Genomic DNA, 14760 nt, shown 5'->3' on the forward strand with positions numbered 1-14760 from the left:
AATCCCATTGTAGCTTCAAGTACCTCAATGATGCAATCTTCAATCAACTAGAGTCAGATCTAGTTTCCTTCGATTTAAGAACGAGTCCACGAACCTAAATCTAAGGTTGAAGAAAGGAAGATTGATTCAAGTCCACGAATCAATTTGCTAGTCGAGTCCACGACTAGCCACTAATTGAGTCCACAATTAGCCATAAGGTTTCTTACACAAGTGTAAAGAAAAACTTAAGAATTTTATTGAATTGAAGCCTGTTTCAAACTGATATGGATGTGCCCTATTTATAGGTATAGGGCAGCATTGTAATCTAAATACAATGGGAAAAAGAGTCCTAAACCTAATCTAGAAAACAAGTAAATAGAGTTTTATTTAGAAAAGGATTTAAGGAATCCTTTCTAAATACAACTAGTGTTTTCTCTTTTATGCCAAACAATTTAAATTAATGATGACCAAACATAATAGGGCTGATTTGGTCCTAATTTAATCACCAAAATCAGCACTTAAACAATTATAAAAAGCCTTGAAATCTTCTTCATCTTTTGCAAATGGGCTTGACTTGGATTTCCACCATCTTTGAATATCACCAATGAAGAGTTGTCTTAATCGTTTGGACTTGGGCCTTGTGATTGGCCTAATTGGTACTCTTGATGGATCTTCATTATGTTGGGCCGCATCATCCTCACCTTCTTGAAAATGATTCGACCTCGAATCTTGTAAGCATTATCTTCGATCCATGATATCACTTGAAATGGGCCACTATAATACTTTCCTCTATCGAATGGAATTATTATTGGGCCTTCTTGTTTCTTCCACCAATGATTCTTTAAGGATGTAGTTATGGGCCTTGTGATGAGCCCACTATAGACCCTTATTGGATTCCATGTGTACTGGTTCTTATTATTCTCCCCTTCTTGAATAGGATTCGTCCTCAAATCCAAATATTCAATGAAAGACAAAGTAGGAAGCTCACTTTCTGTTTTATCACGCTCATGGAAATTTTTCTTGGGATGCTTGACATGAGTCGCTCCAATCATCATCCTACAATCAACAAGTAAGGCAATTAAGTCTAATGACACATTATGAAATTTAAACATTCTGGACGGTAATAATTCAACAAAATGAGACATTAAATTTAGGCATCTTGTTTGAATTGTCAACAAGCACAAAATCTTTCCTCCTAGAGCTTAAGGGTAAACCAAACACAAAATCCATGGAAATATCAAGTAATGATTTAGATGCATTGTGGTGGTAAGCAGCACAATTATGAACATAAGATTCTACATCTTTTTTCTTCTTTGGCCAATGAAAATATCCATGCAAAACATCATCACTCTTTGGAAAACCATTGCTCAAATCCAAGCAAAAAATGCCAATCCCATTGACTTTGAACGAAAACCCCTTGAGCAAGTAGTATTTCACATAAGAAGTTTTCAAATGTGCCTTATAACTTCCTAGTGATTCCTTATCTCTATCAAATAAAGTTTTAGTAAAACCAAAATTAAGGAATCTTGGATGTATGGAGGCAAACAAATTCCTAACACATCTAGCAAGTAGCTCATTAATAGAAACATGACAAACAAATCTAGAGAATTTTAATGCATGCTTTTGAAATAAAAATGAGTAAATAGTTACTCCCATTCTTTTCTCTCGCTTACTATCCTTTTTTGTTACCAAGCGAGGCTGCACTTTGATAGCTCTGGCTGGTTCTTTCTACTGTACCACTGATAGCGGTTCCTTTGTTTGGCTACAAACTAAGTTAGAGGACTGAAGTGGTGACTCCAATTCTAAACGTGGAGGTTCCAGTTTGCTCTCATTGATTTCTTCTTTCTTCAAGGCTGGTTTGAGAGCTTGCTTCGATCTCAGTTGAATTTCTTCTACTTGTTTTGGAAGTAGAGGCTTAAGCACATGCATAAATCTATTATAGGTGACATTGCATGTGTTGTTGAGTGCATTATAATAAAAATGTCTATCATGTTGCCATGACCTTCCAAGTGAAACATGTGCAGTATGCATTGGCACAATATCACATAGAACCTCATCATAATACTTGCCAATACAAAAAGGAATAAAAGCTTGTTTAGTCACTCTCACATCCCATGAATCAATAAGATTATACGGTTGGGGGTGATTGATAAGAGGTAACTTAAGGTAGTCCACCATGGCTGTACTAGCTAAATTCATACATCGATCCGAATTGATAACGATAATGCATCCCTTTCCATGAATGTTTCCCCTAGTATAGAGTGGCGGTTGCACTTGCTTAGGGTGTTGCTCTAGATTAGTCATTCGAGTGCTTAAACCTTTCATGGCAAAGGCTAGAGCATCTATTTTCTGCTCTAACCTCCTACGTGTGTTTGGAACCTCTTCAGTCATCTGTAGATGAGAAACAAAATCTAAAAACAAGAAGATATGTGAGTATTCATGTTAGTGAAACCAAAAAGTTGGCTCGCTCCCTCACTATTCTCAGCTCGCAGGTAAGAGGTGGATTATATAGCTATGGGGGTGCACTACAGACTCTTACAAACACACACTCCACTCGTGTATCGCTCAAGGTGGCAGATACTCTCACAAGCCTTTTTCCAAAAAGGAAAATTCTAGTCCGGTACTCAAGTTGATATGAATTCAACCTCAAAGTTTAAGAAAACGTACCTTGGAAGACTTCACAAGCCTTTGAGAGTAAGGGTGTATCGCGAGATAGGTAATAAAATTGAGAGCAAGAAACAAAGAAAAAGGATAATACGAGCAAAGAAACTAAATAAGATTTGAAAGAAAAAAGGAAACCAAAGAAGGAAGTATGGCAGAAAGATGTGCAAGACCAATATCAAAAGATAGAGACCAATTAGGAATCTATCAATAACTCCTTCCAACCTTATACTTTCCCCTTCCTTGTCCCTCCAAAATTCTCCTACGAGCCAAATTCTTTCCCCAACCTTATTCTTCTTCTTTATTGCTTTCTCTTTTTTTTGCTTTTTTTTTTTCAACTTTCTTGATTTTTTTTTTGATAAGTAAACTCCAACTAACTACTGTAAATATCAAGAAAAATTTCGGACCAAGAGGATCCACACAACACCTTCAAAACAGAATCAAGAATTTCAAGAATCACCCAGAAAAACAGAAACGCTGCCCTTACTTCGAAAATGAATATCTCAATGACCGTAAGGAATTAGCACGTTTATAATATATCAAAAGAACGCCCCAGAAGAGATCTACAACATATCAAAATTTCAGATAAAAGTAACCAGTGGATCTCGAGATATAGGTCATTCTTTGAAACTGGTCAGAGAACGTGGAAATCTGGACAGGGTGTGATTGCGACGTGATTGCGCTTTGGATATAGGTAAGGGTGAGGTGGGGTTGTTTTCTTGACAGAATGTGTGGTAATATGGTGCTTAGGAGGTGTGAGTTCTCGTTGATATTCGACGGAAAAAAGGGAAAACTCTTTCGGGATTGTTTTTCAAGAAACTGGAGAACATGTATCAAGATTCAAGAACACAATCAAGAATGCAAAGGAAATTTTTTTTAGGGTTTTTTTTTTTTATGAATAAGACACGAAAAAAAAGTAGTATGTAAGATAAGAATGAGATAAATCTAGGCTCTGAATACCAAATTGATATGGACCTAATCCAAGATTTAAATAAAATGGAATATTGTCCCAAGAATGCTCTCAAAACTAAAGATAGATATGGATCAAAATACCTTAAACCTCATGAGAAACCCTTTGTCTCGAATCCTTAAAGACTTGGAAGAATCTCATTGTAGCTTCAAGTACCTCGATGATGCAATCTTCAATCAACTAGAGTCAGATCTAGTTTCCTTCGATTTAAGAACGAGTCCACGAACCTAAATCTAAGGTTGAAGAAAGGAAGATTGATTCGAGTCCACGAATCAATTTGCTAGTCGAGTCCACGACTAGCCACTAATTAAGTCCACAATTAGCCATAAGGATTCTTACACAAGTGTAAAGAAAAACTTAAGAATTTTATTGAATTGAAGCCTGTTTCAAACTGATATGGATGTGCCCTATTTATAGGTATAGGGAAGCATTGTAATCTAAATACAATGGGAAAAAGAGTCCTAAACCTAATCTAGAAAACAAGTAAATAGAGTTTTATTTAGAAAAGGATTTAAGGAATCCTTTCTAAATACAACTAGTGTTTTCTCTTTTATGCCAAACAATTTAAATTAATGATGACAAAAAATAATAGGGCTGATTTGGGCCTAATTTAATCACCAAAATCAGCACTTAAACAATTATAAAAAGCCTTGAAATCTTCTTAATCTTTTGCAAATGGGCTTGACTTGGATTTCCACCATCTTTGAATATCACCAATGAAGAGTTGTCTTAATCGTTTGGACTTGGGCCTTGTGATTAGCCCAATTGGTACTCTTGATGGATCTTCATTATGTTGGGCCGCATCATCCTCACCTTCTTGAAAATGATTCGACCTCGAATCTTGTAAGCATTGTCTTCGATCCATGATATCACTTGAAATGGGCCACTATAATACTTTCCTCTATCGAATGGAATTATTATTGGGCCTTCTTGTTTCTTCCACCAATGATTCTTTAAGGATGTAGTTATGGGCCTTGTGATGAGCCCACTACTATAGACCCTTATTGGATTCCATGTGTACTGGTTCTTATTACATTATGAAGTAATTCTATATATTGGCAATATGTATACAGCTCCAAACAAATTTAATATTGCATATAAATTTTTGAGAAAAACAAATACTATATATCAAAATTCTCAAAAACAATATAACATGCAATATAAACAACTAGGCAGAGATAACCAGGCTCTGATACCAAATGTAAGAATATAGAAACACATATACATAGTTATATATGTATTGTATATGTAGTAATAGGGACTAACCTTCGGCCATAATTGTTTTGCTTTTGATTTGCCTGGAAATTGCTGTAGTGATTTGGGCAGAGTCTTTCCCACTTTGTCTCAGGTTCAAAGAGATGGTCTATAATTTTGTCAGAATGACCGTGATCGACTGTGACCTGAATAGTGGGGGGCCTAGCTTATATAGCCTATTAAACATCAATATAGGCTTTGTAACGGTTGTAACGGCAACCGTTACAACTGTTACAATTGGCACCCATTAATGGCCATTAAGGCCATAATCTTGCACCACATCATGGAAAATGTTACATGCGACCCACGCCTAAAGCCACCCGAAGGTTAGTTATTTGATACATTAGAAGATGGAATTGAGTTTTATATAAAGTACGCTGCAATTGCTGGCTTTGACGTGCGGCGTAGTTCAGATAAAAAGAACAAATACGGTGCAATCTTGAAAAAATATTTGATTTGTTCTCGGGAAGGTTATAAGGAACCAACGGGTACATAAATAGCTGCTACTGAGGCAACCAAACAGAGTTAGTTGCATCGCTAAGATCGTATTCAAAATAGACAGTGCGGGGAGATATGAAGTAAAGTCATTTGAAGAAAGACACACACACTGTTTGTGCGATGATAGTTACAAACCTTTCATGAAAGTTAATAGGAAATTAGACATTGGACATCAATAATTCATAGCAAACTGTGCAAAAGCTAACATTGGGGCAAGTAAGAGTTTTGACCTATATGCGGAGATGGTGGGGGGGGGGGAGTGGAGAATGTGGGAGCTACGCAACAAGATTTCAAGAATTACAAGAGAGAGATTTTGGCTTATATGAAAGGAGAAGATGCACAGATGGTAATATCCAACTACCTTGAAAAGAAAGCGGATTACGGAGATATGGATCATGAAAAGAAAGCTGATTATGGAGATATGTACTTTGAATACGAGGTGAATGAAAAGGACTAATTGGCTCGTGTTTTATGGACGGATGGTGTGCCACGAAAGCAATACGGTACATTCAGAGATGTTGTGTCATTCGATGCTACGTACCAAACGAACAGGTATGAACGTTCATTTACGCAAGTGCAAGCATGCGATTGTAAAAGATCTTTTTCTTAGATTTGTTGGATCAAAATTTTTGTATACGACAGTGTGCGTATTGGTATACAATAGCGTGATCAAGTTACTGAGCGTGAATGCTTGCATGATTTTTTTATTTTTTGCTTTTTTATTTCTTATTGATTTAAAAAGTCGATAATTTGCGTTAATGTGAGTTCATGCTTCTTGTTTATTGGATGGAATTTTTTTAAAGAATACGTAATCAGTGGGGAAACGAGTTTGTGGGTTGTGTGTGCGTAGTAGTGTTATTGCGGGTGCATGTTAGCGGGTAATTGTATTCGGTGTGTGCATGCGTGTGCAATTAACTAAGCGTGAAAGCCTGCATGGTTTTTTGTTTTTTTTTTTTAATTTATTAGTCATTAAAAAAGTAGTTAATTTGATTGAGTGTAAATTCATGCTTGTTGTTTTTTGGATACAATTTTTTTTAAAGAATGCGAAATCAATGGGAAAAAAGAGTTTGGGGGTTGTGTGTGCGCAGTAGTGGTATGGCGTGTGCATGTTAGGGGGTAAGTGTCTTTAGTGTGTGCATTCGTTTGCAATTACGTGTGCAATTTACTGTTCTGGACCTTTTGATTTTATTGTTTTATGGGTGCCAATTGGTATTTGCGCGGGAGCGTGAAATAGGTGTGTGCACGTATTAGTAGTGGTGGCGTGTGCGTTTGTGTGGTATGGCGTGTGCGTTTGTGTGGTATGGCGTGTGCAAAATTCTGAGAGGATCGTACTTACAAGATTGCACTCACAAGATAATTGTCCAATTAATCTATCATAATTTAAGTGCACAAACCATACGCTTGACACAACATAATATAGAAGAACACCCTTGTTTCTTAATAGCAATTACAAAATTGATCATACATCTAAGTACACATATAAGAAGCATAAACAGTTTATCATTGAAGAGGGCTTATAATCTAAATCAAACAATATGCTTGACACCAGTACTAATCAATAAACTTGACCCCATGTATATGCAAATGGAAGTGAATAAAATGAAGAGACAACCTGAAATTTTAGAAGGGAAGAGAAAATAGAGGAAAAAAGGAAAATGATGATACAAAACTCGTCTTGAAGAAGCTAGTATTGTCCACTCAAAATTGGTGAAAACATTCAAACAAAAACTTGATCTCAGTAGTCTTTCAACCAGAAATGATTTCAGTGTTTGAAAAGGTAAGCAAGAAATCATAGCACAAGATGAATCATATCCTCTCAAGTAAAGATCCTAGTATTCCGACAACACAAAATCCCACAACTCTATACAACTATACTCAAAATAATGAACTTTACATGAATAACGTCAACACAAAAAAATTTGCAAAACAAAAATACCAACATTAACGTCAAAACACAGGAAAAAAAAAAAAAAAAAAAAAAAAAAAAAACAAGACCCCGACACCCCTACAAATCTCCGGAAAACACGAAGATGGACAACCACCTTCCGCCGCCAGCGCACTCACGACACCCCAAAATAGAATTTTCGGAAAAAAAATAATAAAAAAAAAACGTAAACACACAAAAAAATAAAATAAAATACAATAAAACATCGGAAACCCCAAAAACCCCTCCCCCGCCAGAAAGACGTCACCAGACACTACATACCGCCGCCGCACCCCAGACCGGCCAATGAACATACCACCACCGCCACAAAAATCACCCCCAGTAAACAACACATAACACCACCCACAAAACCGGCCAAGATCACCCACCGGAGCCAAACCCACTGATAGGAATATTTTACCCTCATATTTTAGGTACATCTTTATAATATTTTTGCATTAGTTATTTATATTTATTTACTAATTATTTCATTTCAGGATTTAATTAATTAATTAGTGTTTTATAGTAATATTTAATTAATAATGTGTTTTGAGCTTAATTCCTTAATTTCATTTTAATTCATTTAGTTAATAATGTGTTTTTATAATTATGTGTTCAACCACCCAATTCTTAGCCTAAACAAATAAAACATTCTATTGCTTTTCTTAATTCTTGTATTTGGTGCAGCACTTACGAAAGCAACAAGAAAATAACTTTGTCAACTTTGAGAGCTATTCCAACGGCCTTGTTTTGGGAAGACTACTTTGTGCGGCGCAAGAAAATAGGGAATGGGTGGTAGGAAATAGTTTAGGTTTATTTTAGAAAGTGTATAAATAGTATACGTGTTTTATTGTAAAACGTTCATTCTTCCCCTCTCGATTATTCTGTAAAGCTGTTATCAATGTCCATTCATTGCTAATTTCTTTAGCTTGGTTTAGTGAATTGAAGCCCCAGAATTGATTATGCTGTAAGATTATTTGTTTATTTTTATTATATAATTTTTACGCATTTGGGTATTAAATATTCTTCTAAGTTATTTGAATAGTTGTATCATTTAATTGCTAGGGAGGCCTACTAGTTATTTACTTGATATAATTATTTGCTATATTAGATAATGTTGTGCTACAAATTATTCTAATATTCAGTAGCAACTGGGTTAATTATTGACGGCTTAGTGATAATTGGACTCGGGTAGAATATTTTCCTAAGTTAAATGCAACCGCTTGTGCTTGTGTTATTTAGTTTGTCGGTTTTCCTAGTTCCTATTGCTGCTATTAAATTGAATCTATAGCGCTTGTCTTAGGTTATTTAGTAGTTAGGGGTAATTAAACCGCGTGTGCTTTAGTTACCTATAACTAAGGGAAAACGGAAATGAAATAATTTCACGACAAATATTCAATTGCATATTAATTACTTTATGAATCAATGATCAGTTTTATATTCCGGTGGGGGATCTTTACTAACCAAGGTTTTTTATTATAGGTGCTTTCAATATATTGTTTTCATTGCTTTATTCGTTTATTTTCTTTGATTATCACCTTCATACCAAACCCCCCTTTACTTTAATTTGAGCACATACATTAAACTAGTTACTCCTCGTGGGATCGACCCTTACTCCCGCTACTACGTTTGTAAGGTTTTAATTTGGGAGCCTACGACAGCTCACCAAATTTTGGCGCCGTTGCCGGGGGATTTTCTTGTTTATTTTGTGTTTATTTATTTATTTATTTATTTGTTTGTTTCTCTCGTTAATTTGTCCCATAAATTTTTTTTTAAAAAAAATCTTTTCTTTCGTTACTTTTGCATAAATGCTGCAATATATTTTCTTTTCTTTTTTTATGCCTATAACTCGATCTGCTAATAAAAAAATCTTGTCGTACTATCCGGAAATTGAAAGAACTATACGCAGGTGGAGGAAATAAGCTTTGAGCAAATTGGAGTTTAGTGATCTGGCTACCAATTCTGCCAATTCTGATTTAGAAGAGGAACCCATGGCTCAAAATCGAACTTTAAAAGAGCTTGGAGCTCCAAATTTGGATTAGCAACCTTTATGCATCATTTTTCCTGCTCTGGATGCTAATGTACAATTTGAACTGAAATCTGGATTAATTCATCTTTTGCCTTCTTTTCATGGACTTGCAGGTGAAGATCCTCACAAGCACTTAAAGGAATTCCATGTGGTGTGTTCGAGTATGAAACCCACAGGGGTTACTGAAGAACAAATCAAGTTGAGAACCTTTCCCTTTTCGTTGAAAGATTCAGCGAAGGATTGGCTATACTATCTACCTTCTGGGAGCATCACCACATGGAATAACCTGAAGACAGCGTTCCTTGAAAAATATTTCCCAGCTTCAAGGGCGGCCAACATTAGAAAGGAAATATGTGGTATAAGGCAAAACAATGGAGAGTCCCTGTATGAATATTGGGAGCGTTTCAAGAAACTATGTGCAAGTTGCCTACACCATCAAATTAGTGATCAATTACTCATTCAATACTTTTATGAAGGACTTTTTCCAATGGATAGAAGCATGATTGATGCCGCAAGCGGTGGTGCTTTAGTTGACAAGACACCAGACGCTGCAAGAACTCTAATTGCAAACATGGCTGCAAATTCTCAACAGTTTGGCAATAGAATAGTCCAACCGTCTAAGCAAGTGAATGAGGTAAATATTTCTGCTCTTGAACAACAAATTTCTGGTTTAACTACTCTTGTCCGTCAATTAGCAGTAGGCAATATGTAAACTGTAAAAGCATGTGGAATTTGCTCGGTAGTTGGGCATCAAACTGATGCCTGCCCAACTCTTCAAGAAGAACCTATTGAACAAGTTAACATGGCTGGAGGTTTTCCTGGACAACCTCAAGGTAAGTATGATCTGTTCTCCAATACATATAATCCTGGATGGAGGGATCACCCAAACCTTAGCTATGGGAACTCACAAGGGAACCAGTTTGTTCAGAATCGTTCCAATTTTCAGCAGTACAGACAACCATTTCCTTCAAGACAACAACCAACCCAAAGCTCTAGCTCAAGTATGAATCTAGAAGATATTGTTAAATCTCTTGCTACTAACACTTTGCAGTTTCAACAAGAAACACAAATATTCCGTCAAGAAACAAAGGCTAGTATTCAAGAAACAAATGCTAGTATTCAAAACTTGGAAAGACAAATGGGCCAACTAGCAACTACGGTTAGTCGGTTGGAAGCACAGAGTTCTGGAAAACTACCCTCTCAAACAGTGGTTAATCCAAGAGGAAATGCAAGTGCAATTGTGTTGAGGAGTGGTAAGGAAATTGAAGGCCCTGCAATTGCTACCCCATCAGTGAACCAAGAAAAAGAGGGAACTAGCAACAATGAAAATTCTCAAGGTAAGTCTCCCAATCTTTCGAATTATGAACCAGTTCCCCCATTCCCTCAAGCTTTGTCAGAATCTATAAAAGGAACGAAAGATGAAGAGTTATATGAAACTTTCAAAAATTGTGAAGTGAATATTCCATTACTTGATGCAATAAAACAAGTTCCTAGATATGCTAAATTCTTAAAGGAGTTGTGTACAACAAAAAGGACACAAAAGTAAAAAAAAGGTGAGAAAGTGCTAATGGGTAAGAATGTTTCTGCTGTGATTCAAAGCAAGCTTCCTGAAAAATGCAAGGATCCAGGTATGTTTACTATTCCTTGTATGATAGGCGATACTAAACTTGAGAAAGACATGCTAGACTTAGGAGCATCTATTAATGTTATGCCATATTCTGTGTATGCTTCTTTAAAACTTGGACCTTTGAATGAAACTAGTGTAGTTATCCAGTTGGCTGATAGGTCTAATGCATACCCCAAGGGTGTAATTGAAGATGTATTGTTGCAAGTTAATAATTTAATCTTCCCTACTGATTTCTATTTGCTAGATATGGAAAATAATGACCATTCTGCACCTATTCTGTTAGGAAGACCATTTTTAAAAACTGCAAAAACAAAAATTGATATTCACAGTGGTACACTTACTATGGAATTTTATGGTAATGTTGTTACATTCAATATTTATGATGCTATGAAATACCCTGGGGGTGATAACTCTGCTTATTCTGTTGATATTATTGATTCATTGGTTGAAGAAGTTTTTGAATTTAATGGTGAAGATAAATTAGAAGTTGTTATTTGTGAAAACCTTGAAAAAGGAAATAATGAGTTTTCTCTGAGTGCCAATTTACATGAAGTTATTGCATCACTGAATCATTGTCCTAAATTGCACCAACAAAATAATGTTTCTTATATGGCTTTACCTGTCTCTATCAAAAAATTGTTACCATCTGTCGTGCAGGCACCTATCCCTGAGTTGAAGCCTCTTCCCAACCATCTTAAATATGCTTTCTTAGGAGAAAATAAAACATTTCCAGTCATAATTTCAACTAAACTCTCTGCAATAGAAGAGGAAAAACTTGTCCAAGTGCTAAAAGTACACAAAACTGCCATTGGGTGGACAATTGCAGATATCAAAGGGATAAGTCCATCCACTTGCATGCACCGAATTCTTCTAGAGGAAGGAGCAAAACCATCTCGTCAACCACAAAGAAAGCTAAACCCGCCCATGATGGAAGTAGTCAAGGAAGAGGTCCTCAAACTCTTTGGAGCTGGGATAATCTATCCTATTTCAGACAGCAAATGGGTTAGCCCAACTCAAGTGGTTCCTAAGAAAACAGGGATTACAGTTGTCAGAAATCAAAATAATGAACTTGTCCCCACTCGTATTCAAAATGGGTGGCGAGTTTGTATAGACTATAGGAAGTTGAATGTTGTTACAATAAAAGATCACTTCCCTTTACCGTTTATTGACTAAATGCTAGAAAGGTTGGCCGGTCGCTCTTATTTTTGTTTTCTTGATGGTTATTCAGGTTATTTCCAGATTCCAATCGCTCCGGAAGACCAGGAAAAGACGACTTTTACATGTCCCTTCGGCACTTTTGCATATCGACGCATGTCGTTTGGCCTTTGTAATGCCCCGGGTACCTTTCAGAGGTGTATGGTTAGCATATTTCTGATTATGTTGGGCATATGATTGAAGTTTTCATGGATGATTTTACAGTTTATGGCGACTCTTTTGACTCCTGCTTACATAACCTCTCACTTATTTTGAAAAGATGCATAGAGAGTAATCTTGTGTTAAATTCTGAAAAATGTCATTTTATGGTTAATCAAGGTAATGTTTTGGGGCATGTTATTTCATCTAGTGGGATTGAGGTTGATAAAGCCAAAGTTGATATTATAGAGTCTCTGCGTATCCTACTAATGTGCGGGAAGTCCGCTCTTTTCTTGGACATGCAGGTTTTTACCGAAGGTTTATCAAAGACTTCTCGAAAATAGCACTACCTTTATGCAAATTGTTGCAGAAAGAGACATCCTTTGAGTTTGACAAAGACTGTAAGGGAGCATTTGACGAATTGAAGGAGTTGTTGACGTCTGCGTCGATCATTCAGCCACCTAACTAGAACTACCCATTTGAGATTATGTGTGATGCAAGTGATCACGCAGTAGGGGCTGTGTTGGGCCAAAAGATCGGAAAATCGTCCCATGTGATTTATTATGCTTCTAGGACTTTAAATGATGCTCAGAAAAATTATTCTACTACAGAAAAAGAACTTTTAGCCATTGTTTTTGCTTTAGAAAAATTTAGGTCCTATCTGCTGGGTACCAAAGTTATCGTTTATTCTGACCATGCAGCTCTTCGCTACTTGATGAAAAAGCAGGAAGCCAAACCAAGATTGATAAGATGGATACTCCTCTTAAGTGAGTTTGATGTGGAGATCAAAGATAAGAAGGGGTCAGAGAATCTTGTGGCCGATCATTTGAGTCGGTTGGTACACATTGAACCTGAACCTCCGCTGCAAGAAGCATTCCCTGATGAGCACGTATTGGCTGCGACTGTGGTTTTACCTTGGTATGCTAACGTAGTCAACTTTTTGGTTGCCAACAAGTTTCCTCATAATTCGTCTAAAGCCCAAAAAGATAAAATCAGGAGTAATGCCAAGTACTATGTATGGGATGACCCGTACCTCTGGAAACATTGTGCTGACCAAGTGGTAAGGCGGTGTGTACCTGATAGCGAAATTGCCTCAATCCTTGCCTTTTGTCATTCTTATGCTTGTGGCGGCCACTTTGGTGCTAAGAGAACAGCAAGGAAAGTGTTGGAGTCTGGGTTTTATTGGCCAACTTTATTTAAAGATTCATACTCATTTTGCAAGTGTTGTGATGCTTGCCAAAAGTCAGGTAATTTATCCCGGAGAAATGAAATGCCACAAACTCCGGTCCTATTTTGTGAGGTCTTTGATGTTTAGGGTATTGATTTTATGGGCCCATTTCCTGTCTCTTTTGGTTTTGTCTATATTTTACTTGCTGTTGATTATGTTTCGAAGTGGGTAGAAGCTAGAGCTACCAGGACTGATAACTCTAAAGCTGTTGCAGATTTTATCAAATCTAACATCTTTTCCAGGTTTGGCATTCCAAGAGCTATAATAAGTGATCAGGGTACTCACTTTTGTAATCGCACCATCGAAGCATTGCTTAAGAAGTACCATGTCACCCATAAGGTGTCAACCGCCTACCACCCACATACTAATGGGCAGGCAGAGGTGTCCAACCGAGAAGTGAAGTCAATCCTTGAGAAAACAGTCAACCCAAACAGAAAGGATTGGAGTTTGCGATTAGATGATGCATTGTGGGCGTATAGAACCGCATACAAAACACCTATTGGTATGTCCCCTTATCGCATTGTGTTTGGGAAAGCTTGTCACCTTCCCGTTGAGTTGGAGCACAGAGCCTATTGGGCTGTCAAGAGCTTTAATATGAACATTGATGAAAGTGGCCTACACCGGAAGTTGCAACTTTCTGAGTTGGAGGAGATTCGCAATGAGGCCTACGAGAATTCAAGAATCTACAAAGAAAAGACAAAAGCATTCAATGACAAGATGCTTTTGAGAAAGGAATTTTCAATTGGACAAAAAGTCCTCCTCTTCCAGTCACGTCTTCAGCTATTCCCAAGTAAGTTACGTTCTCGTTGGGTTGGTCCATTTATTATCACTAATATTTTTCCTCATGGGGCGATAGAGATTCAAAGTTTACAGACTTCAAAGATATTCAAGGTTAATGGCCATCGGCTTAAACCTTATCATGAAGGGGCTCAAGTTGAATATATTGCTGACATACTTCTTGAAGATCCCAGCTATTTTGAATAATATGAACAACTAGAAGGGGAGTTTGTTCTATTATTTTTTTTCTTAATCTTTATGTTACATTTAATAACCTTTTTCTGTGCTTTTTTATTCAACAGTGGGGACAATGTTGGTAATTAGTGTGGGGGAGGGGATTTACGGTTATTATTAATTGTTTGCTTATGTCAAGATTTTCAAAAAATTTCACAAATATTTTACTAATATTTTATGCAAAATAAGTATTATTTTGAAAAAAAAAATTATTTTTCCTTTCTTG

At 36.6% G+C, this 14760-nt stretch overlaps 1 pseudogene; it reads left to right on the plus strand.

Annotated features, from left to right (window-relative positions):
• Positions 1-5684: 5684 nt before the first annotated feature.
• Positions 5685-12764, plus strand: LOC109176838 (annotated as a pseudogene).
• The last annotated feature ends 1996 nt before the right edge of the window (positions 12765-14760 follow it).

This window comes from Ipomoea nil, unplaced genomic scaffold (assembly GCF_001879475.1).
Source record: "Ipomoea nil cultivar Tokyo-kokei standard unplaced genomic scaffold, Asagao_1.1 scaffold0761, whole genome shotgun sequence".
Classification (NCBI taxonomy): Eukaryota; Viridiplantae; Streptophyta; class Magnoliopsida; order Solanales; family Convolvulaceae; genus Ipomoea; species Ipomoea nil.